Here is a 25,218-nt window from a genome sequence, read left to right on the forward strand (position 1 = left end):
ACACATATAGAGACTGTATTGATAAGGAACTTGAACCAGTGAAGAAGCCTCTGCTGTTGGTGTTCAAGCCCAGGAGAAGGAAAGCAAAGATGTAGCCAGTGGCAGAGTTGAAAGAGCAAGACCAGGTCCCAATGGGCAAGCAGTGGATGGTCAGACAGTAGTTGAAAAAGGACATCTATCCCAGGGGACTGAGCTGAGCTGAGTTCTTGGCCTTTGGTCTTTGATATACACACCAGAAATGCAGTCATCCTCCACCCTCAAAATGGAGTAAAAAACTGTGAGCGCCCGACTCGCCAGCAAGAACAATGCCACAATAGAATCTTTCTGCACACATTTATTGGGAGAGCATTGACTGCGTATGTGAAAAGACCCTGAGCCCAGAAATGGTGCTGCTTATATAGGCCTAGGAGTGACGTGTCCCTACCTGATTGGTTATGCTACCAGTACCTCATTAATATGCGTCGGGCCAGGCAGTGACTTGGCAAAAAACCTCTTATGCACATGCGCACATTGGTTGTTTACCCATAATCATGGGCGGTGGCCAGTGGTAGCCAGCGCCATCTTGTAATGGCGTTTGCGGCTTCCCACAAAAAACTTGTAAACTTCAGGCCAATGTCCAGCCTGAGAAACCACTGTTTAGACAACATAAGGTAACTTAGAGCAGGGCACTGCATGACATTGATACCATGTGCCTCATTCTGACCCCTAAAATGCAGAAGTGTCTGTGTGACATTAAGGAAACCATGCAGGACGGATCCAGGTCACCCTGTGTTTTATGGAATACCAGTGTTCAGGCTGGGCCCAGCATAGATGACTCCATTTGAGAATGCAACAATTTTGACCAGAGTTACTGTGTTCTGAGTATGAATGCCAAGAAAGAATGAGTCTATGTCTTATTTATACGAGTAAACAGCCACCATCTGCCACCACAGCAGGCGGTACAAACTTGCAACGTTTGCCAATGTATGTATAATAGCTAAAAAGATACCAAATCACACCAAACCACCAGTCACATGGGCTTCTCAATCACACCAGATGGAACCCCATCACCCGGAACTATAAGAAGGAGCACCCCAAGACCCACACTTGCAGGCACTCTGACTGGTTGCCTGGTCACCCATCAGACGTTTCCAGGAAAACTGCTGCAGCAAAGGGCAGCTCCCTCTGGGCCCTCGGCTTGAGCCTTTGACACTCAGCCCACTTTAGAGCTGTGTCTGTACCCAACACTTCTGTGCCCAAAGAGGTCAACACCCTGCTTCTACGACTCTTTATATGGTACCCTACAGATCTCGACTTGAAGAAACACACTCTGCACTCTGCAGACTCTTTAACCCTCAGTCATTTTATAACTTGAATATTTACGAATTGTAGTGGGAAGTGCTAATGGGACCGGAGAGTATCAATAATAAAGTTTGGAGTAAAGGAAGCCAAGTCCACCAATGGCCAGCTGTCATGGGAAAGTTGCTGCCAGTGAAACCTATATAGCCAGTGAATTTATTGGTTACTCCTGGAAAGATGCAAACATGCCTGCCTATGTTTCTCATTGTGACATACTCATGGATGCCATCAGAACTCCAGGGGCTTTGCAGTCTCTGGTCTTTCTGTGTTAGAAAAAGAAATCCAGGCTAGCCCATGGGGATCAGAGCCATTCATATGTAGCAGAACACTGTACAACCAAGTCTTCCAGATGCATCAGCCCAGGAAGCATCATGATGGCAGAGTTGCCTTCTTAACTGATGGTATTGTCTACCTGATACCTACTGCAGGTTGATTTACAAGATAAGTTAATTGCGGCTGTGGTGTGAAGAAGCCAACAATCAGGAGGCAGTGGCTGCTGGAAAGATGACTTTGTATTCGTCATTCTCCTGGGGAGGTGAGTCACACAGAGGAAGGCCCATGGGGGAGCCTCAGCTGGCTCAGAGGCAGAGGAGGTAGTGTCTATGGGGACTGATTGGTGAGATGATTGGGAGTCTCCATCATTTCAGAGGGCTCTGGGGCCCTGAATGAGAGCTCACTGAGGAGGTAGCTGGGACTATGGACTAAGGATTGGCTTGTTTGCATATGACAGAGATGCTCTAGTGGTCATTGGCTCTAGGGATTCGGCCTCCAAGTCCTGGGAAAGACCTCCAGCTCTGGGATGGCTTCACCAGAATAAGAGGCCAGCTTAATGCATGATTTAATGCTGACTCTAGAGGTTTGGCAATGCCATATAGGAGGGTGGAGGCCTAGATGAGACCATGAAGGAAGCAAAGAAATGTCTGAGGTGTGGTACTGAGGATATACAATGTGCAGGGATCATACACAGCAGAAGCTGGGAGCAAGGACCTTCAAAGGGGCATAGAGAACTCTAGGGAGGAAACAAGGAGTCAGAGGAGCTTCAAGAGCTGCTGACCAAGGATCCAGAGCTTTGTGCGGATCCGGGAGAAGAGGGGGACATTGCCATTAGACAGACACGACTCCTGGAATAGGAGCAGACCTAGCCTCAGGGAGTATGCAGGAGAGAACTTCCCCATCTGTCCACAGGCCAGTGCTCCTCCCTCCCACCTCTCTAGCTTTCCTTCTTGCTTGAACTTCTCTCCTTGGTACACCCTGCTGTCCAACATGCTACCACGGCTCACTTCTCTGTTGTCCAAGCCTTTGTTGCACAAGTTTCTTCGAGGCTTTGAGTTTCACAAGGATTCTGTCTCTTACATTACAGGATGTCCTGAGAGTCAGAGCTCCAAAACACTGAAAGACAGATGAAGGACTCAGAGCTTCTCATCTGTAGGGTATCCTGGAGCCAGAGGCCATGGCTGCCCACAGAAGAGTGACAGGACTCCTGCCTCCTGGAATAGATAAAACCCAACTTTAGGAAGGCACTTTGTACTGTCTTACTTATATTTTACACAGTCTCTGATTAAAATCAGCTTTTCTATATATAAGAAGCACTTAGTAACTAGCCACTGAGGGACTAGTCATCTTAGTCACCTTCCTGTCATGGTGACGAGACACTGGAGAGGAAAGAGTTAAAGAGTTATGGTGTCAGAGGTGTCAGTGCGTGTTAGTTAGCATCATTGTGTAAGTCTATGACAGTGAGACATAAAGCAGCCAGGAAGAAGGGGAGAGGCAGAAACAGAGACAAAGGCATACAGAGGAAGGAGAGAGAGGGACAGGGAGAGAGGGAAGAAAGGGAAGAGAGCGACATAGGGTGGGGTATGCGATGAAGGAAGGATACACCCTTCAAAAGCACACCTCTCACGACTGGCATCTTCTAGTTACCCCCATTTCTACTTCCCACATCTCCCAATGATGTCACCCAACCATGATCACCAAGAGAGGAACCTCATTGTCTAGGCTAGAGTCCTCATAACCTGATAACTGCTTTAAAATATTTATATGCTTAAGTTGTGTGTGTGCATGGGTATGTGCACATGTGCACGTGCCTATGGAGATCAAAAGGGAGCAGAGGAACCCCCGAAGCTGGAGTTACAGGTGGTTGTGAATTTCCCAATGTAGGCTCTGGGAACCACACTCAGGTCCTCTGTAAAAGGAACTGCAGAGCCATCTCTCTAGCCACCCCTAATAACTTCCTAATACCACTATCAGCTAGTGCTCAAGCCTTCAACCCGAAAGCCTTGTGTGGGGCATTCCATATTTAAACCAGAACAGCTAGATAAATAAAAGAAGACATTTTGAATTACCCATTAATCTAAAATTGAAATGTGTCACATCTATTTCATAAAACACAAAAACCTTTAATGTTCAAATCTGAAGGCATTTAGTAGAGTTCGTCCTCTAGGATTGTGAACTAGTTAAGGAAGAGGTATTAGCAAAACCCTCAGAAAATCACCGGGTGTGGTGGTACATATCTTTAATCCCAGCACATACCAGGCAGAGACAGGAAAATCTGTGACTTCAAAACAAAACTTGTCTTCAGAGAGAGAGAGAGTTTCAAGACATCCAGGGATAGATACATAATGAAATGGTCTAAAAGATTTTATGAACTTATTCGGCTACTATTTGTGGCTTAAGAACGCTGCACCCCTTTGGCAAGCAAAACTTAGTGTGGGTGACTGAACATTGACAAGTGTCTTCTGTGTTGACTTCAGCAGGGCATCAGCAGGCCCACAGCTTGATCTGTCTTCAGCATAGAGGGAGCCAGGCACTCATCACACAGGCACAAATTCACACCCAAAGGCATGATGGCATCCTGGAGAGGACTGGAAGCCACCAGAGTCTGGGCTTCTAAGAGAACTTGTCCTTGCTAGAGGTTAACGTACCTGAAGTCAGGGACAATTTGTAACCCTTGGCAGGCCTCTTAATATTCAGTGACTCAATGGGACAGCTGCTTCTAAGCATACCCACTTAATCTCATGTGAAGGTCTGAGTGAGAATGCCCCTCATAGGCTCATACGTTCAAATACTTAGTTTCCAGTTGGTAGAATTGTTTGATAAGGATTAAGAGGTGTGGTCTTGTTGTCATAGGCTTTGAGGCCTCCACAGCATCCTACCATTTCCAGTGTGTTCTCTGCCTCCTGCTTGTGCACTGAGATGTGATCTTTTGGCTGTTCTTGCTACCATTCCTTCACTCAACCTTCATGGACTCTAACCCCATGACACTATACAACCAATTAAGCACTTTCTTTTATTCCTTGGTCATGGTATTTTGTTACAGAAATAGAAAAATAACTAAGACACCTTGGTAGTTGGCTAACATTTACTCAGAGGGTTAAGTGTGGGCACAGAGGAGATGCCCCTTGGAGCCTCTGGTTCTCAGCTTAAGGAAAAAAATTGATGTGTTTGCACATAGCCACACTCCAGAGCTGACACAGGCCAGGAGAGGCTCTTAATTCACATTAGGGACCAAGACAAGTAGTTCCACTCTCCCTTGGACCTTGAAATCCTCTGTCAATATGGGAATCTGGAAAACATGAGAATCCCATACTGGTGTTGGCATTCTCTCTCCAGAGTTGATTTATACTGTTGTCCCAGTCAGAGCCAGTCACACAGTGTAACCCACGGGCAGGTTTTAAGAAACTAGAGGACTTATCGGTCTCCAGTATTGTTGTGGTCCTGGTCATTGAGTGGGTGTGGGCCTTTGAATTGCCTATGTAGCCCTGGATAATAGGACTTTTGTAGCATGATTAAGGACAGGCTTCCAGGTGTGGGACAGAAACACATGGAAGTTTCCCTGAGTTCATTCCATGTGAGAGGCAGTTGGCTTTGCCTTGAGGGTTTACAGCAGGGCTCAGTGCTGGGCTTGTCACAACAGATACTCATACTCCTCCTATCTGACCCTCTCTCCCAACACATGCCTCAGAGTCTCTGGAAAAGGGACCCACATCCTGAGTCTGAATAGTTCTCATGGCACTCTCGCCTGCCACCAGGTAGAGAACCGCTAAGCTGGTTGAAGGTGGAATGGTGTGGTTCTTTCATTCTACATCCAGTGAGTTGTCTGGCGCCTTCTGGTAGTGGTTTCAGTTCTGAATGCTGATACTGATGATGACAAATGTGCTTATGTGGGAGTCTGCTGGTGATGCTGATAGGGTGTGTTAATGCTTGATATGTAGTTCTGATGTTGGTGCTGATGTTGGATGCTGGGGCTGATACTTAGTCATTCTAACACTCTAATGTCTCCAAGGGCACTGCTTTTCTCTTCATTCAGGAGAACTCAGGGATACCATCATGTTGACCTGGCCTGCCCAGCCTTTTCCAGAGAGGTGACATGGTTCTTCTAGTGTGACACCATGGTACAGTCTTGATCCCTCTTAGTTCACACACTCTCTTTAACTCCTAAAAGTCCTGGTCTCCAAGCACTAGTAGCCAGCTGTAGACTTATCTATCAGAGAAGTGCTACCTCCACAGACTGCTTCAGAGTCAATGACCCGATGAGTACTATATGGGCTTTGATGGTGTCACAGGAGATTATGGATGCTTCACAAGGTTGTATTGTATGGGAGACTCAAGGGTCCTCAACAGGAGAGCTACATTGCTTAGCTAAGATCAGTAGATTTTTCCTTTCCCTCCCCTTCCCTTCTTTATCTTCCCTCCCTTTTCTCTCTCTTCCTTGATCTTATTGTTCCTCTTCCTCTTCCTCTTCCTCCCTCCCTCCCTCTATCTCTTCTGACCAACATAGAGAGGTCAAAAGTGTGTGCTTGCCTTTGGAGGGTGTGGGGTGTCGGGTGGTACTAGGAAGGCAGCTCTTTATGAGGTTCTTGGGTTAGCAGACATTTTAGGACTTGCATTCTAATGGGCCCTGGAATCCCAGGTCAGAACACATAGGAGGTGGGGTTCAGGTGAAAGCAGCTTGAGGCTTTTAGGGAGCTGGGATGTGCTCTTTGAGTTGGGCCTTGAAGAACTGTTGATCTAAACAAAAGCAGAATCAACCACCCTAGGTAAGCAATGGAGAGGACCACAGGAGTCCTGCAGGAGTCCAGCAGGTAGGATTCTCCTGGGAACTAATTAAGGCTTCCTGCTGAAGTGCAAGGTGTGGGTTTGGAATGTCTTCCCTGCACTTGGCGTAGGGCCTGCCAACCTCCTTTTCCTAGTGGCTTTGTCTTTTCCTCTTGACTAATTGCTGTTTAAGCTAAATGTTGTCAGATAAATGGTTTCTGATCCAAATAACCAAATGCCTCCCAGGTGCACCAGGGGCCTGCTCACCCTGGGCTGGGAGCAGGCTTCAGTTCAATTTTCTCCATCTCAGCTTGGGCAGTTTAAGCAACTGCTAGCGGAGAGATGCTAAATTAATTAAAGAGGTGATGGTAATGCAGAACAGGGCTGAGCACTGGAAATCAGCTTCTAATTGAAGAATGAAATGCCTCTTCCTCACGTCAGTGGTTAGACTCAGAAGGCTGGCATTTCATTAGCATAGCACTGGCTGTTTAATGAAACAGTGGGGTCAGGGGTGGGTCTTAGAGACCCAGGAAAATGGCCAGCTGTTAGGCTAGTTGACAGCCCACCTCACCCCTCCTTCCCAAGCCTGTGCTGAGTTGATTCTGGCTCTAGCTCTTTCCAAGGGTGAATGAAGGTGTGGGTGGGGCATAGTCTACAAGGAAGGCAGGAAACATACGCTAGTTAGAGGTCATGTCCACATTTTATTTCTATACTATTGTGATGGTTTGTATATGCTTGGCCCAGAGAGTGGCACTAGTAGAAGGTGTGGCCCTGTTGGAGTAGGTGTGGCCTTGTTGGAATAGGTGTGTCACTGTGGGTGAGGGCTTTAAGACCCTCATCCTAGCTGCCTGGAAGCCAGTATTCTGCTAGCAGCCTCCAGATGAAGATGTAGAACTCTCAGCTCCTCCTGCACCATGCCTGCTTGGATGCTGCCATGCTCCCACTTTGACCATAATGGACTGAACCTCTGAACCTGTAAGCCAGCCCCAATTAGATGTTGTCCTTATAAAAGTTGCCTTGGTTATGGTGTCTGTTCACAGCAGTAAAACTCTTAAGACAACTGTGATGAAATACCTCAACCAAAAGCAACTAAGGTAAAAGAGGGTAAATTTTAGCTCATAAGTTCAATTTATAGTCTACCATAGTGGCAAAGTCAAGGCAGGAACTGGAAATAGTTGAGGATGACACATCCATTGTCAAGAGCGAAGGGAAGCAAATACCTGCACACTTAGTGTGCAGCCTGCATTCTCTACTTTCATTGTTCAGGCGTCAAACTAGGGAATGGTGCCACCCATCTTCAGGCAAGGCCTTTCCATGTCATTTAACAACCAAGCAAACCCACAGGCTAACTTGATCTAGACAATCTCTTATTGAGACTCTTTTCCCTGATGATTCTGTTTACATCAAGTTGACAAAACTACTATCACAAGCCACTTAAGGCACAATCCATCTCAGGTGGCAAGGTTTCTTCAGGAGGGCTAACTTTATCTGTTACAAGTGGCCCTAGCTGGGCAGGAAAAACAAATGCATAGGCAAGCTGGCTGCTGACCAAGCAAGACTTTACATGCTCTTTGTTTTACCCTCCCCCTTTAAACAAGGAAACTGAGGATTAGAGAGGAAACCCAGCTGAGTGGCCTCTGTTATCAGTGGCCAGTTCTGCAGTCTTGGTCATTGTTCTGGTGCTGTGAAGACACACCATGACCACAGCAGCTCTTACAAAGAGAAACATTTAGTCCATTGTCATCATGGTGGGAAGCATGGCTGTAGGCAGGCAGATATGGTACTGGAGAAGTAGCAGGGGTGGGGGTGGGGTGGGAATTCTACATCCAGATCTGCAGGCAGCAGGAAGACAAAGGTCCTGGGTCTGCCTTAGGCTTCAGAAACTTCCAAGCCAGTGATAAACTTTCCCCAACACACCTACTCCCACAAGGCCATGCCTACTCCAACAAGGCCACACCCACTCCAACAAAGCCACATCTACTCCAACAAGGCCATACCTACTCTAACAAGACCATACCTCATAATTCTTTCAAATAGTGCCACTCCTTATTGAATGAAAAAAATAAGGAGGATATGACTGCTCCTAGGTATGGTGAAGTTGAAGGTTTCTTGTAGATGTGAGGGATAGCATAGCCAGAGGCAAAGACATCTGGGAGAGTCCAAAGTGAACTCTGCCAGACTGAGCAGAGCCATGTAAGGAGAGATGGGAAAGGGAAAGGGGAAGAAGAGGAAGAAAGGAACTGCTGACCAAGAGGGGCAGCCTGGGCCAAGACACTAGCCAAAAGGCCAGGAGAGTAAAGGGTAGACAAAATGGTCAGGTAACCAAAACATTCTCCAACTAGAGGAAAGGGCAGCTGGGGGAAGAACAGCCCAGCCCCTGGGCTAGATATGCCAGCCAGAAGGACCCTGTAATAGGTAAGGAGTGATGGATGCTGGGAGAGCCTGGTGGCCAGCTCAAATTTGTTATGTTAAAGAGGCATATCAGTTAACCATTTGTCCAAGTTTGAGACCTAACACCTATGAGCTTATAGGGGACATTTTCATCCAAAGCACCAGACTGGCCTTCCCCCAACATGGCTCTCTTGAACCCTTCTGAGCTCTACATCTTTGTGTTCTCTCTGTATAAATGGACTTAGAAGCCACTTAACTAAAAGTTGCAGGGTCTTCCCTCCTGCCTGCACGGTAGCTAAAGGTAGATGAGAAGCTGGCAGCTCTGTTTTCATTTTGTATGTGTCTCCCTTACTTTGGGCTAGATTTCTGTCCAGTTTTGCACATAAGAATGTAATCATTTAAGGAAGATCAAGATTTACATGGGAAGTCACCTTTTACAGGCTTCCGATCCACCTGGAGTAGTGCCTACAAGTTTTCAGTCACTGCTCTAAACCTGCAGTCACCTTGAATTCCAATGAGCCTCACAAACAAATATCCATGTGGTGAGCTCACCATCTCATCATTGCCAGAACAATTTCCATGTTCCCCGGGGAACTGTGTCCCCCAGCCCTTTCCCTTCTCCTCAAGGAGAAGCCATTATCTCCCAGGAACTAGACGTTCTCCTCAGGCAATAAAAATAAGGACAACAATCATTGTATAAAAATGCATCCCAATCCAAAATATCTTGGAGAGCTGCTGTCACAGCCTTGCTGTAGGGGAAATAAAACAATACATCTTGGAGGCCTGGCATTGCCTCCAGAGTCTAATAAAGGGTCCTGATGAGCGGCCAGCCAAGATGGCAGCAAGCCACATGGTTGTTATTGATTCTAAGGTGAGCCTAGGTTCCCAGTCTAGATGGCAGTAGACCACATGGTACAACGTGAGTCCATCAGGCACATATCCTTTTTCTAAACACGTGTTGAATCCAAGTTACATACATGGTATGTCACAGCAAATTAAAACGACCTACACATCCTTTTGAAAACACACTCACTGCTGTCAGTATGTGGTGACTCAGGGCTCTGCTCATCAGCGGGAGGAGTCAAGAGTTGGCTTTAGCCTTCTTTGTCAGTTCCGTCTATGACGGAAACGATTTATTACAGATCTGATGTGACTGACTGCTTTCACCTTTCGTCTGATGGCTGAGTGTACGGAACGAAAATGTTGTAGAGAATTTTTAAAGGGCTCTGTTAACAGGGTTAATTCTAGAAAACTTTATAAAATGGATCATTCACTCTTGACATGTCAGTCACTCAGGCAGTAACTTAGGATGTTCTAGAATCATGCCTGTCGGGGAGAAATTACGGCAGCCACTGTCTCTGGGAGTATTTTCAAATTGAAAATTAAAAATTATTTCTTTTTAGGAAATATAAATTAGCACCAAGCTGACTCTTGGAGCATAGGCAAAACAATTTGATGTGAAGAAAAAATATGTTATCATGATTTCACACACTAGATATGGTCATGCAAAGTAGTAGTCCCAATTTTGAAAATTTTATTTTAGCAGATTGTTTCTAACCAAAAATTGTGTTTTACTTGAGAAACTCTGTTTTTGCTTATTTAATAATAGCTGGTATTATTAATATTTAAAACAAATATATAAAGTTCATGATGTAAAGTTCATGATATATGAAGACAAGAAATACCAGCTAGACATTTTCTGTTCAGATTTATTCCTTATATACTAACTTTAACTGTCTTCTTCACAAAGCTTCTGGGTGCCTGTTCCTTATTTATGAGTCTGATGTAAACAGTAAGTTACAATTGCCTTGTCCTGCTGCAGGACTCAGGTACATGGTCCAGCCAGTTGCACAATTGCTTTAGCCTTATGTTAACTTTATACCTTATGTTACATTGACTCATGTTAAGCTTAATGTAGACATTACGAGACAGGTAACTTTGTCTCTTAATGTTCCCCTCAGAGTTGCACAGTGATTACCTCCTGACTGATGTTCTGATCTTTGCCAACTGCTAAGTTTTATCCAGGCTCCTTGGATGGACCCTCTTCTGAGGCGCTCTGACTGCTGCTCCCCTTCTGTCATCCTTCTGTCAGCTTTGGGGCAGTTACGGAGAGACTGATACTTCCAAACCCCAAAAGCAGCTTGAGTGACCTCCAAAAGGGGACTGAAGGACCATGGGCCATCCAGCCCATCCCTCTTCTGGCCACTCTGGACATTGTTTTGAGGACTCAGACCTAAAACAGCTGGATTGGAACTCCTTTTGCATAAATTAACCTCTGTGTCTCAGCAGCTCAGGTCAGCTTAACATCCATCAGGATCTGCCCGTCCTCCCTGCAGTGCTCCAAAGTTAGAAAGAACTAGCGCTGAGCTCTGCTAAGGATGAGATTTGAACCCTCCCATGAGAATGATGCTGTTTCCAGAACATGAAATCTTTTTTTTTTTAAAGATTTATTTATTTATTATATGTAAGTACACTGTAGCTGTCTTCAGACACACCAGAAGAGGGAGTCAGATCTCATTACAGATGGTTGTGAGCCACCATGTGGTTGCTGGGATTTGAACTCTGGACCTTCGGAAGAGCAGTCGGGTGCTCTTACCCACTGAGCCATCTCACCAGCCCCCCAGAACATGAAATCTTAACTGGTTTGAAATGGGCCCTAAAGACCCAGGGATCAGACAAAAATTCTTTCTGGTTCCCTCCCACTTTGGCTCCTCCCCTTGGTCACTTTTCCCTCATTATCCCCACACATTTGTCTTTATTATCCCCACACATATGTCTTTATTATCCCCACATGTATGTCTTTACCTGATTATCCCCACACGTATGTCTTTATTATCCCCACACATATGTCTTTATCACCCACATGTATGTCTTTACCTGATGTCTTTTAGATGCCTTACTTACTGGACTTCCCTCTATACCCGAACAAAATGTTTCACATAAGCTCTCCCAGTGGCTCTTATCCTACAACAGCTCCTTTTGTTCCTGACACATCTGTGAAGATCTTTAAGATGCCATGAAGAAACTCCCTTTCACCCTAGGCCAGATATAACTCTTTACCCTGGTCCTCTATTTTCTCCCATTCCTCTCTTCTATGTACTGTAGCACCCTACTATTTCTGCTAGCTCATTTTGGTGCAACAGCCCTGCCAGTGAGATCCAGTGAGAGAGAGAGAAAGGAAGGATGGATGGCAGAAAAGAAAGAAAGGAAGAAAGAAAAACAGAAAGAAAGAAAGAAAGAGAGAGAGAGAGAGAGAGAGAGAGAGGAAGGAAGAAAGAAGGGAAGAAAGAAAGGAAGGAAGGAAGGAAGGAAGGAAGGAAGGAAGGAAGGAAGGAAGGAAGGAGAAAGACCCAGGTTTTTGTGGGATTGGCCACTGCCTTAGAAGTAGATATAATTTATTAGAAAAGAAGGAACTAGAAATGTTAGTGGGCTAGTGCCTGATGGCGAAGTCCCCAAAGCCCCAGGTTACAATGCACACGACTCCTCATGGAACAGTTCCACAGCACCACCTTCCCCAGTTGTATATGAAAGCTCCTTGCGCATGCTTTGTTCATTAGATGAAGTTCAGACATAGAAGGGCTTCCAGCCTTTCTGGAGCATGCTCTATTTATTGTACAAAGCCTCCCCCAGGAAATGGGGAAGGCTTCCAGGGCTTCTCTGCAGACTGGATTATTTCATCTGTTAATCTTGGAGCTGTAGTCCCCAGGTCCTCCTCTCCTGCCACACAATAGAGGAGTCTCTACCACCAAAGCACTGTGTCATATGACAGTCTGGGAAAGAGCCCGGCTGGAGATGCCCATCTGTAGAGACTTGGTTATTTCTCAGCCATCAAGACTGAGCATAAGAGGCTGTGAGACATCACAGCTGACTATAGCCTAGCTTAGTGTGAGGGCCCTGTGCTGAGTCTGGTTATAATGCTAAAGGATGAGGGGTGGGACTTGGAGGGGTGGAGACAGACTTTGATCACTGTCAGCTACCCCAGATCCTAGACTCATGGGGCTACAGCAACTCTGTCTGTTGCTGAGTCTGAATGATGCTCATACGAGGGCTTTGTGACCCGAGCTGCCTGGCTTTGTATGGATAGGACTACTGTTGGGAGCCGCCCCCACATTCGCCGTTACAAGATGGCGCTGACATCCTGTGTTCTAAGTGGTAAACAAATAATCTGCGCATGTGCCAAGGGTATCTTATGACTACTTGTGCTCTGCCTTCCCCGTGACGTCAACTCGGCCGATGGGCTGCAGCCAATCAGGGAGTGACACGTCCGAGGCGAAGGAGAATGCTCCTTAAGAGGGACGGGGTTTTCGTTTTCTCTCTCTCTTGCTTCTTGCTCTCTTGCTTCTTGCTCTCTTGCTTCTTGCTCTCTTTTCCTGAAGATGTAAGAATAAAGCTTTGCCGCAGAAGATTCTGGTCTGTGGTGTTCTTCCTGGCCGGTCGTGAGAACGCGTCGAATAACAATTGGTGCCGAATTCCGGGACGAGAAAATCCGGGACGAGAAAAAACTCCGGACTGGCGCAGGAGGGATACTTCATTCCAGAACCAGAACTGCGAATCAAGGTTATAAGGTTCCCGTAACACAGACTGTTGAGAAGGATTCAACTGCCGAATTCAGAACTCATCAGCTGGGGAACGACGGTGATAAAGGTTCCCGTAAAGCAGACTGTTGAGAAGGATTCAACTGCCGAATTCAGAACTCATCAGCTGGGGAACGACGGTGATAAAGGTTCCCGTAAAGCAGACTGTTGAGAAGGATTCAACTGCCGAATTCAGAACTCATCAGCTGGGGAACGGAAGTGAGAAATGGCTTTACCAGGTATGTTTGGCCTTGAACTTTTTCTAGTGTTAGGAGCCCTTTTGTTCCTTTTCACATGTTATATAGTGCTTAAGGCAGGGCTAAAAATTCTAGAGGAAATTCAGGACAGTCTATCAGAAGTAAAGCGGAGAGAGAGAGTAGGAACAAGGAGAAACGGTAAGTATACAGGCCTTTCCAAGGGTCTTGAACCCGAGGAAAAGTTAAGGTTAGGTAGGAATACCTGGAGAGAGATTAGAAGAAAAAGAGGAAAAAGGGAGAAGAAAAAAGATCGATTAGCGGAGGTCTCTAGGAGATACTCGTCACTAGATGAGCTCAGGAAGCCAGCTCTTAGTAGTTCTGAAGCAGATGAAGAATCCTCCTCTGAGGAAACAGACTGGGAGGAAGAAGCAGCCCATTACCAGCCAGCTAATCGGTCAAGAAAAAAGCCAAAAGCGGCTGGCGAAGGCCAGTTTGCTAATTGGCCTCAGGGCAATCGGCTACCAGGTGCACTCCCGCCCTATGCGGAGTCCCCGCCCTGCGTAGTGCGTCAGCCCGTAGTGCGTCAGCAATGCGCAGAGAGGCAGTGCGCAGAAAGGCAGTGCGCAGACTCATTCATTCCCCGAGAGGAACAAAGGAAAATACAACAGGCATTTCCAGTCTTTGAAGGAGCCGAGGGTGGGCGTGTCCACGCTCCGGTAGAATATGTGCAGATTAAATATGGAATCAATGCTAATTTTACCTTGGTGCAGTTAGACAGGCTTGCCAGCATGGCACTAACTCCTGCCGACTGGCAAATGATTGCAAAAGCCGCTCTCCCTAGTATGGCCAAATATGTGGAATGGCGAGCTCTGTGGCAGGAGGCGGCACAGGCGCAGGCCCGAGCAAACGCTGCTGCTTTAACTCCAGAGCAGAGAGAGTGGACTTTTGATTTGTTAACGGGTCAGAGAGCTTATTCTGCTGAACCTGATAAGAGGTATCAATGGAAGGTCTTACCACAGGGAATGTCCAATAGTCCTACAATGTGCCAACTTTATGTGCAAGAAGCTCTTTTGCCAGTGAGGAAACAGTTCCCCTCTTTAATTTTGCTCCTTTACATGGATGACATCCTCCTGTGCCATAAAGACCTTACCATGCTACAAAAGGCATATCCTTTTCTACTTAAAACTTTAAGTCAGTGGGGTTTACAGATAGCCACAGAAAAGGTCCAAATTTCTGATACAGGACAATTCTTGGGCTCTGTGGTGTCCCCAGATAAGATTGTGCCCCAAAAGGTAGAGATAAGAAGAGATCACCTCCATACCTTAAATGATTTTCAAAAGCTGTTGGGAGATATTAATTGGCTCAGACCTTTTTTAAAGATTCCTTCCGCTGAGTTAAGGCCTTTGTTTAGTATTTTAGAAGGAGATCCTCATATCTCCTCCCCTAGGACTCTTACTCTAGCTGCTAACCAGGCCTTACAAAAAGTGGAAAAAGCCTTACAGAATGCACAATTACAACGTATTGAGGATTCGCAGCCTTTCAGTTTGTGTGTCTTTAAGACAGCACAATTGCCAACTGCAGTTTTGTGGCAGAATGGGCCATTGTTGTGGATCCATCCAAACGTATCCCCAGCTAAAATAATAGATTGGTATCCTGATGCAATTGCACAGCTTGCCCTTAAAGGCCTAAAAGCAGCAATCACCCACTTTGGGCAAAGTCCATATCTTTTAATTGTACCTTATACCGCTGCACAGGTTCAAACCTTGGCAGCCGCATCTAATGATTGGGCAGTTTTAGTTACCTCCTTTTCAGGAAAAATAGATAACCATTATCCAAAGCATCCAATCTTACAGTTTGCCCAAAATCAATCTGTTGTGTTTCCACAAATAACAGTAAGAAACCCACTTAAAAATGGGATTGTGGTATATACTGATGGATCAAAAACTGGCATAGGTGCCTATGTGGCTAATGGTAAAGTGGTATCCAAACAATATAATGAAAATTCACCTCAAGTGGTAGAATGTTTAGTGGTCTTAGAAGTTTTAAAAACCTTTTTAAAACCCCTTAATATTGTGTCAGATTCCTGTTATGTGGTAAATGCAGTAAATCTTTTAGAAGTGGCTGGAGTGATTAAGCCTTCCAGTAGAGTTGCCAATATTTTTCAGCAGATACAATTAGTTTTGTTATCTAGAAGATCTCCTGTTTATATTACTCATGTTAGAGCCCATTCAGGCCTACCTGGCCCCATGGCTCTGGGAAATGATTTGGCAGATAAGGCCACTAAAGTGGTGGCTGCTGCCCTATCATCCCCGGTAGAGGCTGCAAGAAATTTTCATAATAATTTTCATGTGACGGCTGAAACATTACGCAGTCGTTTCTCCTTGACAAGAAAAGAAGCCCGTGACATTGTTACTCAATGTCAAAGCTGCTGTGAGTTCTTGCCAGTTCCTCATGTGGGAATTAACCCACGCGGTATTCGACCTCTACAGGTCTGGCAAATGGATGTTACACATGTTTCTTCCTTTGGAAAACTTCAATATCTCCATGTGTCCATTGACACATGTTCTGGCATCATGTTTGCCTCTCCGTTAACCGGAGAAAAGGCCTCACATGTGATTCAACATTGTCTTGAGGCATGGAGTGCTTGGGGGAAACCCAGACTCCTTAAGACTGATAATGGACCAGCTTATACGTCTCAAAAATTTCAGCAGTTCTGCCGTCAGATGGACGTAACCCACCTGACTGGACTTCCATACAACCCTCAAGGACAGGGTATTGTTGAGCGTGCGCATCGCACCCTCAAAGCCTATCTTATAAAACAGAAGAGGGGAACTTTTGAGGAGACTGTACCCCGAGCACCAAGAGTGTCGGTGTCTTTGGCACTCTTTACACTCAATTTTTTAAATATTGATGCTCATGGCCATACTGCGGCTGAACGTCATTGTTCAGAGCCAGATAGGCCCAATGAGATGGTTAAATGGAAAAATGTCCTTGATAATAAATGGTATGGCCCGGATCCTATCTTGATAAGATCCAGGGGAGCTATCTGTGTTTTCCCACAGAATGAAGACAACCCATTTTGGTTACCAGAAAGACTCACCCGAAAAATCCAGACTGACCAAGGGAATACTAATGTCCCTCGTCTTGGTGATGTCCAGGGCGTCAATAATAAAGAGAGAGCAGCGTTGGGGGATAATGTCGACATTTCCACTCCCAATGACGGTGATGTATAATGCTCAAGTATTCTCCTGCTTTTTTACCACTAACTAGGAACTGGGTTTGGCCTTAATTCAGACAGCCTTGGCTCTGTCTGGACAGGTCCAGATGACTGACACCATTAACACTTTGTCAGCCTCAGTGACTACAGTCATAGATGAACAGGCCTCAGTTAATGTCAAGATACAGAGAGGTCTCATGCTGGTTAATCAACTCATAGATCTTGTCCAGATACAACTAGATGTATTATGACAAATAACTCAGCAGGGATGTGAACAAAAGTTTCCGGGATTGTGTGTTATTTCCATTCAGTATGTTAAATTTACTAGGGCAGCTAATTTGTCAAAAAGTCTTTTTCAGTATATGTTACAGAATTGGATGGCTGAATTTGAACAGACCCTTCGAGGCTTGCCATCATTCAGGTCAACTCCACGCGCTTGGACCTGTCCCTGACCAAAGGATTACCCAATTGGATCTCCTCAGCATTTTCTTTCTTTAAAAAATGGGTGGGATTAATATTATTTGGAGATACACTTTGCTGTGGATTAGTGTTGCTTCTTTGATTGGTCTGTAAGCTTAAGGCCTAAACTAGGAGAGACAAGGTGGTTATTGCCCAGGCGCTTGCAGGACTAGAACATGGAGCTCCCCCTGATATATGGTTATCTATGCTTAGGCAATAGGTCGCTGGCCACTCAGCTCTTATATCTCACGAGGCTAGACTCATTGCACGAGATAGAGTGAGTGTGCTTCAGCAGCCCGAGAGAGTTGCAAGGCTAAGCACTGCAATGGAAAGGCTCTGCGGCATATATGAGCCTATTCTAGGGAGACATGTCATCTTTCATGAAGGTTCAGTGTCCTAGTTCCCTTCCCCCAGGCAAAACGACACGGGAGCAGGTCAGGGTTGCTCTGGGTAAAAGCCTGTAAGCCTAAGAGCTAATCCTGTACATGGCTCCTTTACCTACACACTGGGGATTTGACCTCTATCTCCACTCTCATTAATATGGGTGGCCTATTTGCTCTTATTAAAAGAAAAAGGGGGAGATGTTGGGAGCCGCCCCCACATTCGCCGTTACAAGATGGCGCTGACATCCTGTGTTCTAAGTGGTAAACAAATAATCTGCGCATGTGCCAAGGGTATCTTATGACTACTTGTGCTCTGCCTTCCCCGTGACGTCAACTCGGCCGATGGGCTGCAGCCAATCAGGGAGTGACACGTCCGAGGCGAAGGAGAATGCTCCTTAAGAGGGACGGGGTTTTCGTTTTCTCTCTCTCTTGCTTCTTGCTCTCTTGCTTCTTGCTCTCTTGCTTCTTGCTCTCTTTTCCTGAAGATGTAAGAATAAAGCTTTGCCGCAGAAGATTCTGGTCTGTGGTGTTCTTCCTGGCCGGTCGTGAGAACGCGTCGAATAACAGACTACAACCACTACTGTCTCTGAGCTCTCTCTGTGAAACCATATTATGGGAAGGAAAGGTGAGTCCCTAGACCCACCCTGCTTGAGTAATTTATAGTTGAAAATATCCTGGCCTCCTCAGTCCCACTGGCTGGTAACAGCACAGACAAGAGGCATAATTGCATTCGGCATGATTTTGATGCCACTAGATTTTGGCTAATGGGGTAACTTACAATTTTAACACTTCAAAATATCAGCATCCGTTCAAACTGAGTACATTAAGAGCAATTATAGGAGATTATGGATTTGAAATGAAGAAGGAGATACATTAATATGTCTAATTACTATGTTAATTAGACATCCGGGCCATAATATTTCATACATAAATGGTAATGTTGATGGAGTTGTAATTACTATTATTGGTAGAAATATTATGGAGTGCTAAATGAATCTCTGCTATTCTGCTCAGCAGTAAATAACAGCCCGGTCCTTGGGGGATCTATGTGTAAGTCTGGCAACTCCCTGCCTTCCAGGGGCCCAAGTGACTTGGGAGTTGGTTAATAGAAAACTTGAGGGTGTGTGTGTGTGGTATGTTGGCATCCCTGTCATATGCTGTCTGCCTGTGAATGCCTGATACATTCATAGACCGAATGTAGCTGAGGAATTTCAAGGAAGTTGCTGAACTCTTGCCCTTTAATGCCCTGGGAAGTCAATGTCTTAAATCACATGTCAGTTTCTGCAGTTTTCCAAGGCTAGCCTGGGCAGAGAGTGTTGAGAGAGGGCCAGCTTGGGCTGCCTAGGATGCCTGGGTCACAGAGAAGAAGCTGTGCTAATATTTTTTTATTAGATATTTTCTTCATTTACATTTCAAATGCTATCCCAAAAGTCCCCTATACCCTCCCCCAACCCTGCTTCCCAACCCACCCACTCCTGCTTCCTGCCCCTGTACTGGGGCATATAATCTTCGCAAGACCAAGGGCCTCTAATCCCATTGATGGCTGACTAGGCCATCCTCTGCTACATATGCAACTAGAGACACAGCTCTGGGGGAGGTACTGGTTAGTTCATATTGTTGTTTCTCCTATAGGGTTGCAGACCCCTTTAGCTCCTTGGGTACTTTCTCTTCTAGCTCCTTCATTGGGGGCCCTGTGTTCCATCCAATAGATGACTGTGAGCATCCACTTCTATATTTGCCAGGCACTGGCATAGCCTTACACGAGACAGCTATACCAGGGTCCTGTCAGCAAAATCTTGCTGGCATATGCAATAGTGTCTGGGTTTGTTGGTTGTTTATGGGATGAATCCCTGGGTGGGGCAGTCTCTGGATGGTCCTTCCTTCCGTCTCAGCTCTGAACTTTGTCTCTGTAATTCCTTTCATGGGTATTTTGTTCCCCATTCTAAGAAGGAATGAAGTATCCCCACTTTGGTTTTCCTTCTTGAGTTTCATGTGCTTTGCAAATTGTATGTGTTAAATCCATTTGTTTTATAACTTCTGTTAGTTTCACTGTGTCTCTGTTTAGTTTCTGTTTCCAGGATCTGTCCATTGATGAAAGTGGGGTGTTGAAGTCTCCCACTATGATTGTGTGGAAGCTGTGCTAATATTAATGTCAGGGGTGGATTAGGGAGACCACGTTGAGTGCCTGGGGTTTGCCAAGAGCTTTAATGATTCTAAAGCTCATAGTCCAAGCCAGATGTGATGATGTCTTAAATCTATAATTTTAGTGCTTGGGGAGCTAAGGCAGGAGGATTTCTCTGAGTTTGAGGCAATTCTGGATTACATAATGAATTCCTGGCTAGTCTGAGCTAAGACGCTGTCTCAAAGAATCAGGAAAACAAAACAACCAAAGGAGCCTCACGTGCTGGGATCCTATCCTGGCTTAAAGAGGGAATGTGAAGTCATACACCCTAGAAACCCGATCTGCCCCAGGAAAGTCACATCCTAGCCCGCTCTTGGCGCTGCACACTACACCTCCAGTGAATGAGGGGTTTCCTCTGCCTGTGGGGTTGGTCACATGGCCAGCCACCCTAGGATACAAGACCCCAGCCGCATGATTCAGGTTTCTGTTTGCAGAGTAGCTTTGTGTTCCACAGCAGCAAGAAGGACTAAATGAAAGATCTTAGAGCCTTTAATTTTGCTTTATTTTAAAATTATGCTTTAATTTTTGAACACGTGTTCAAAAAGTTCTTATCAGGTTTTTAAACATGGCTTTGGGCTTTTCGTGGCAGCCCTCATGCTGTAGAAGACAAAGTGGGGACACCCTGCGTGAGAGTCCTTGAACTCCAGGAGCCTCCCAGCCAGGGGTGGGAGGCCCTCAGTGGCTCACCTGGTGTCCACTCTGCTTCCCGTTTGTACGTCATCCAGGCCACACAGGCTCAACTTCAGTCATTCTTCAAGTCCCAGGCCTGGGGCTGCTTACTTCCCCTGCAGTAGGAAGGACTTACCATTTTAGATAATCTACCCATCCCCAGGGGATACAGGTGGGGGAGATAGATAAAGTGACCTGATTTTTCTGGGCCAATATAAAAGTGTACCAGCTTGGTGCAGGTGAAGCCCCGGAGTTCCATTTCTTTTATAGACTTTGTAAAGGTATCTTTTATTGTAATTGTTGTCTCCAAGGCTTTCTAACTCTTCCTGAGCTCTGGCTGGCTGGTTCAACTCAGCTATTCTGGCTCAAATTCCTCTCCAAGTTGACCGATTCAAACCAGCTTCTCTTAGCTTCTGACTTTTTGCTTTGCCTGGCCTCAAATTAACTATAATGATCTCTTTTAATCTTCTTGCTCCTATTCTCTGGCTCGTTCAGTCTTCACTTGTGCCTAGTTTGTTCTCTCTGCAACCTGTCTCTGTAAAACCGGCCTAGTAAAATCTGCTTCTTGAACTGCCGCTCAAATCGCTGACTCAGCTGAACTGACTTACCAGAACTCAGATATCTGCATGCCTGTGTCTCCCGAGTCCTGGAATTAAAGGTGTGTATCGCCATGCCTGAACCTGAACTTTTCTTTACCTGAAATTTGCTCTATACCATGCTAGCTTTGAACTCAGAGATTTGCTCACCTCTGTCTCCTAGGATTAAAGGTGTGTACTCAGGGTGTGTCTGTATTCCAGTCAGAGCAGCCATGTTGTTGGATTAGAATTCCTCTACAGACTTTGACTACACCACAAAGTAACAGGAAATAAAGCCCAGGGCTGGCCAGTTCCTCAGTTCCCGGGATGTCTCTGCTGTTGCCTGGGTGATGGCTAATCTTGCTGAGCCCTGGTCCTTTCTGAGAACAACTCCTTGGTCTTTTGTTTGGTCCTATGAACTTCTTCCACATCCCTCAACTCCCCAACTGCTCAGATCTCAGGTTGGTTAAAGCTATCGTCAAAAAAAGACCCTTCCAATGTGTATCGTTTCAGCTTTGCAGTGTGTCAGGGTCAGGCAAGGTCTGACTGCACCCTTGCCATTAAGGAGCCCTGTTCTTTCCAACCTGCTCAGGAAGTGAATTAAAGCCATTAGAATTCAGTGCTAAACAGACTCTGCATGTAGTTCCCAGCAATCTCTGCCCTGCAGAGGATGGAGAGTCTCATGGCTTCTGGAGGTTTCTAGGTGACTCTGCCTCCAGGCGGGAACTGAGAGACTAGACTGCTGTCTTAATGTCACTTCAAGCCCCCATGCCCTCGAAAGTCCACCTTATGTTTCCCTTCCTGCATGTACCTGTCTGCAGGGAGTGCCAGGCCTCAGGACGCAGGCTCAACTTGAGTCACTCTACAAGTACTGGGCCCAGGGCTGCTTCCTGCCCATGCAGCATAAAAAGGCCTTTAACTAACTGCTCTCCTGCCAGCTCGGCCAGATGACCCAGCTAAAATATTTCTTATTTCCCAGAGGGCTCTTACCTGACACTGTTTTTAATCTGACAACTGCTTTTAAAACAAAAACAAAACAGAAACTAATTCTGGATAAATGTAAGCAAAGGAGAAGGTTGGGGGAATAAGGAGACAGAAAGAATAAAAACAAAACCTGAGCCCGGGCTTAGGAAGGCTGGGAAGCCAGGCAGAAGGAGCTCAGGCCAATCGTCCAATCTGAGAGAGGCTTCCATGCCTGCCTAGCATCCTCATGACCAGTGGGCATGTAACCACACCCTAGCTCCTGTGAGCTTGAGTCTCTCTGTAATTTGGACACATCCTCATTTCAAGACTCATTTGAAAGGCAAAGGAAGAGGGACAGGATATTTTAGTCCCAGGCAACTTGGAGGGACTTTTGGGCGTGCGTGGGGATGCGTGTGCTTGCTGTTGTTACTAGGTAGTTGGGGGTGTTAGTGGTCTAGCTGAATATTAGACAGAAAGTGTGTGTAGCTTAAAAGGGTATGGTATTTGAGAATTCTAGCAATTTTGTTTGATACCTTAGGATAATGGATTATCTTTTCATTGAGACTCTGGTTGGAGGTTTAATGTACCGGACTATCAATTGCGAAGGGGAAGATGGCCGTTGTCACTCACTTCTGTCTGGCTTCACATTCCTCAGAGATCCTAGCATCAACTTAAAAAGAAACTGCTCTCGCTGATTAATTGGGTGCAGGGAAATGATCTTTCCCCTTGTCTTTGATACTTTTATTCATTCTTTGAACACTCAGCTTCCCAGACAACGTGCATGTTATTATGCATGTCTCGGCTCTGCTCGCTGACACTCAGAGATGGATGGAGCTGGCTAGCTTACTCGTATAGAGTCTACTATGCAGCAAACATCCATTATTTTCCTCCAGAGAGCAGTGAGGAATGCTCAGCCAGGCTTTGGAGTCAGGGGTGCGGTCAATTACAGGATCCTTAGCAAGAAGAGCAGGTGGGCATTGGAGGAAATAAGATGCCTAAGGTCCGTGATTATCCCCTAGATCCAGTCTGCCAGGTGCAGGAGCCGGCAAGATGACATCACAGGTCCTCATGCTCTGACCGGCTTCCACAGCCTCACTGTCACTAATTGCTCCTTCTCCATGCACTGAAGAGTAGGCTTTCAGTTTCCAATATAAACCAAACATTGTCAAATTCTATGTAAAGGGGTTGGAGCATCCTGAGCATCCACTTTTCCAGATAGAGACTTCTTCCCAAGCAGTCACCTGCCACATGCTATTTATAGGCAAAGTGAGACTTCTGTCCACACAAGCTGCTTCCAGCAGGGCAGTCCTTAGAAAAACTTACAAGGTATGTCACTAACACATCAACAGTGGAGACAAAATTAAATCCCAAGGAACACTCAAATTATCCTGAAAGTGAGCAGAAAGTGGGTAAACAGAACAGAGAAGCATTGAGGGAACAAGGAAATAATTGGTAAATGGTGATCTCGAAACTACAACCCGATCAATAACCGTATTCAATGAGAATGTGGAAAACATTTTAAACCTGTACAGAGCACCCTAAAAGCAGAACTGGGCTGACTGGATGAAGAAGCAAGGCCTGCTGTGAGCTACGCTGAATGTGCAAGTGGAAATGGAGGTGGAAGATGAAGATGGCTGACTCAGTCCTATTGCTGTGAAGAGGCACCATGGCCAAGACGACGTATAAGAGAGAACATTTCATTGAGGGCTTGCTTACAGTTTCTGAGGGTTAGTCCTTTATCACTGTGGCAGAGACAGTGGTGGCAGAGGTAGTGGTGGCAAATAGGCAGGCATGGTTGTGCCCATGTAGCTGAGAGCTTTACATCCTGATCCATCAGCAGCAGGCAGAAGGATAGAGGGGCAAGGGAGACTGAGCCTGGTGTGTGGCCTTTGAAAACTTCATTGCCCATCTCCCAGTGACACACCTCCTCCAACAAGGCCACACCTCCTAATTCTTCCCAAAATGGTTCTGTTAGTTAGAGACCAAGCATTCAAACATATTAGCTATGGGGTTGGGGAGCACTGTCATTCATATGATCACAATGGGAGAGGAGGCAAACTCTGGCTTAAGGAACAACCTCCCATCTGTCAGTTAGGACACACCTCAGAACAAGAATCGTCCAGACGAAAAGGAATGCGATGTGGAAACAGAGGTCAATTAATCAGGAGCCATGATCCTGGGTGTGCAGGCAGCTAATAAAGCACTTTTAAGTATGTGAAGCACATACTGATTGGACTGAAAAAAGAGGAGACAGATCCATAATTACAGTGGGATGATAACCTTCACCTTGTAATCAATGCAGAGAGTAAACAGAATCAGCAAGGGCCTGAGACGGAGCTGCGCTCTGCCAGCTAGATTTGATGACACTCAGGACACTGATACAGCAGCAGCAGGGGTGACAGTGGCGTGGATGGCTTTGCTAAGCAAATGTGGGACTTACATCAGCGTTCACTAGCAGACATCAGCATCATCTCATGATATTGAAAGAAACCAAAGTTGCAGAAAGTGTACCCTGTAGTCAGAAAAGAATCGAATGAGAATTCCACAACCAAAGGATATTTAGAAAAAGCTCTCATTAGGAAATCAAAGAACAGTCTCCTAAGTAGCTTGGGGGTGGGGTGAGGATGGGGATGGGGTGGGGAGGGGAGTCAAAGAGGATGAGATAGTGTTTCTCATTGAACTGAAATGAAAACACATCTAAACCTTGGGTTCTATGGCTAACGTAACACAGGAGAGAATTATACAGCATTAAATATTTATGTTAAAAGAAGAAAGATTTCACATGAGAACAAAAGAGTCTTTTTTAAGCGACTAGAAAAGAACCAATCAATACCCAAACTATCAGAAGCAGGAAATAGTCAAGCTAAAGGCAGCAGGAGGGGACAGAGGATCGGATGGTCACCTTGGGAAGGATGGTGCTGCGGTTGGCTGCCTCCAGGACACCACCTGCTGCTCCGCAGGTCAAGGCTATGCCTGGCATCACAGCTACCCAAGGGCATTTTTCAAGAGGAAGGGAAAGTTTTGTTGAGCTGCTAGGTGTGGAACACAGGCTTGTCCTAGAAGGTGCTACAGGAAAATGATACAGTCCTCAGAAGAGGATATGGGAGAGAATCCAAAAGTCACAGACTAAGTTAAAAACAAAAAGGCAGCTAAAGAGGCAGGACAGCACAACCACTTACCTTGGGAACAAACAGAGTTTTGCTTCCTGGTTCTTTAGGCTGTTGCCTAAGTCCCCT

The 25,218-nt window shown here is 45.8% G+C and overlaps 2 long non-coding RNA genes across 2 annotated transcripts; both read right to left on the minus strand.

Moving 5' to 3' along the window:
- Window positions 1-1,700: 1,700 nt before the first annotated feature.
- 4930570E01Rik lies at window positions 1,701-25,218 on the minus strand. The gene is made up of 3 exons (XR_001778308.1): window positions 25,162-25,218; window positions 20,463-20,560; window positions 1,701-2,825 (listed from the first exon to the last, which is right to left on the minus strand). It is a non-coding gene; the product is annotated as an RIKEN cDNA 4930570E01 gene (long non-coding RNA).
- Window positions 23,965-25,077, minus strand: Gm51411. The gene is made up of 3 exons (XR_003946893.1): window positions 24,885-25,077; window positions 24,423-24,494; window positions 23,965-24,217 (listed from the first exon to the last, which is right to left on the minus strand). It is a non-coding gene; the product is annotated as a predicted gene, 51411 (long non-coding RNA).

The sequence above is a fragment of the Mus musculus genome, chromosome 7, assembly GCF_000001635.26.
Source record: "Mus musculus strain C57BL/6J chromosome 7, GRCm38.p6 C57BL/6J".
NCBI lineage: Eukaryota > Metazoa > Chordata > Mammalia > Rodentia > Muridae > Mus > Mus musculus.